Source organism: Oryzias melastigma, unplaced genomic scaffold (assembly GCF_002922805.2).
Source record: "Oryzias melastigma strain HK-1 unplaced genomic scaffold, ASM292280v2 sc00270, whole genome shotgun sequence".
Taxonomy (NCBI): Eukaryota; Metazoa; Chordata; class Actinopteri; order Beloniformes; family Adrianichthyidae; genus Oryzias; species Oryzias melastigma.
The window spans coordinates 20318-22450 of record NW_023416899.1 but is presented as its reverse complement, the minus strand read 5'-3'; the positions used below and the strand labels follow the sequence as shown (position 1 = coordinate 22450).

Genomic DNA, 2133 nt, shown 5'->3' with positions numbered 1-2133 from the left:
TGTGACATCACATCAATCATGTTCCTCTGTTTGGAGGTTCTTCTAAGTTCTGCTCTCAGTAGCTTCAACAGTGATGCAGAACTCTCTTTAACCAATCACTGAATCAGAGTCCAGAACTGCTGATTTCTTCATCTCAGTCAGAGGAAGAATGAGAGGAAACACAAGAGAAGAGCCCATCAGTGGAGGAGCAGCTGATCTGTTAGTGAAGGAGGATCAGAGCTGATGATGATGAGGGTTTCCTCTGCAGATGAAGGCTGGAAGAAGGCGTGTGTGAGCTGATCCAGTGGATCAAGTCAATCCAGCAGCATGGATCAGTGTGAGGACACACAGGAGGGAGCCCCTCCCTCTAAAAGCACTCTGTGTGGGGGAGATGAGAGCCAGAGCAAAGCTCAGAGGTGAGACGAACATCTCTAACTGTCCAGGACTCTTCTCCATGCCAGAGCTCAGCACTCACACCAGCAACCGCCATTATTCACAGGAACCAACCTGGAGCTGGAGATGGATCTGGATCTGGACCTGGATCTGGATCCAGCTGTGTGTCCTTCAGGAGTGACAGATCAAAGGGTTTACCTCTTCTCTTCAAAGCCATCAGTTCAGTAGTGGAACAGTAAGTGTTTTTCAAAAACATGTTATGAATTTAACTGAAATAACTGTATACAGTGTCACAGTTGTCAGAACAGTTTTAACAGATCAGTTTGTTCATGATCTGAGTTTAATAGTTTAAACATGAAAAATAATCTGATGAACCTCCATAACAAAATAAATATGTTTTAAATAAACAAATGTTTTCCCATCAGGTTCCAACAGAGATCTGGATCTGGATCCAGCTGTGTGTCCAACAGGAGTGACAGATCAAAGCGTCATAATCCAGACTTCAAGTCCATCAGTCCAACAGTGGAACAGTAAGTGTTTGTCAGAGTTAAAGGAGTCTGGATAATAGTTCAGATGATCAATAGTTTTCAGATGAATGACTTGAGTTCTGGTTCAGTTCTTGATCTCTCTGATCAGACTCTCTTGGATCATCATGTGTGATCAGATCTTTTCAGTTGATCTTCTGAGAGTCTCTGAGATCAGAGATGTTGGAGAAACTTTCAACAGAAATGAATCTTTCTACATTTTCTGATCTGGACAAATGTTTGGATCAGAAAAGAAACTGTTTTGTCAAATATGTTAATGATAGTTTTTTTTATTTTCTTAATTCTTAATGACAATCATCCACTACATCTCTGAGTCCTCTATTTAGGTCCACAAAAACCAGAGCTAATATTTAATGATCATTTAACAATAAAGGAATTTACCCCCAATAATGTTATTATAATTTGTCCTTAATAGAGGAATTAAAGTAACCCTTGATTCTTTGTGCTCAATTACCAACTGAGAAACAATCTAAACAATTGTAGCATTCAAGGGGTGAATATGAAGTATTCAATCCCAAAGTTGGTTGAAAAATATAAATTGTATTAAACTGAAATTTAATAAAATTATCCTCGGGGCACCACCTTCTTAATGAAGGAAAATATTACTCATTAATGTTCAGCCTTTTACTTCTAATCAATAAAGTAATTAATTAATCAGTCTCTCAACTTTAGGTCGTTTGTACCATTTGAATTGAATTTACCACAAAAAAGAAATGATGATACGCGAACAATGACGTCCTTTTGAATATTTATTGAATAACATGAGGTTAAACAAGCAGAAATGCTGGACGTAAAAGCATGGAAAACAATCAACATGTGTGGAACATAGAATATAACTTTAACTAATAACTAGAAATAGATAAATGAGAAGAAAAGACATAAAATATTGAGGTGAAAAATGCTAAGGGTGTGGATGCATTAAGTGTGTGTTGTGCATAAAAAGGGTGGTGTTACTGATCTGAGAATAAGCTATTCTTAAAAGGAGGAATTCAAACGGGGCAAAGATGTTACTCTTGCAAAAATAGTTAATCTTTGTTCTAACCACCAGCAGTTGACTGTATGAGCGAAGTTCAACTTCTCACCAGCGGTCTGTAGGTCTGGGTCTGCTCTGCCAGGAAGGGTGGTTGATCCCGTTCCTAGCTGGATGCTTCAGGCGGGCCGTGGAGGCGAGATCTGCAGCCAGGTGTAGAAGGAAAGGGAACCTGTGGTTTTGCTG

The 2133-nt window shown here is 39.1% G+C and overlaps 1 long non-coding RNA gene across 1 annotated transcript; it reads left to right on the top strand.

Annotated features, from left to right (window-relative positions):
• The first annotated feature begins 336 nt into the window (after positions 1-336).
• Positions 337-1087, top strand: LOC118598269. The gene is made up of 3 exons (XR_004947388.1): positions 337-395; positions 479-607; positions 798-1087. It is a non-coding gene; the product is annotated as an uncharacterized LOC118598269 (long non-coding RNA).
• The last annotated feature ends 1046 nt before the right edge of the window (positions 1088-2133 follow it).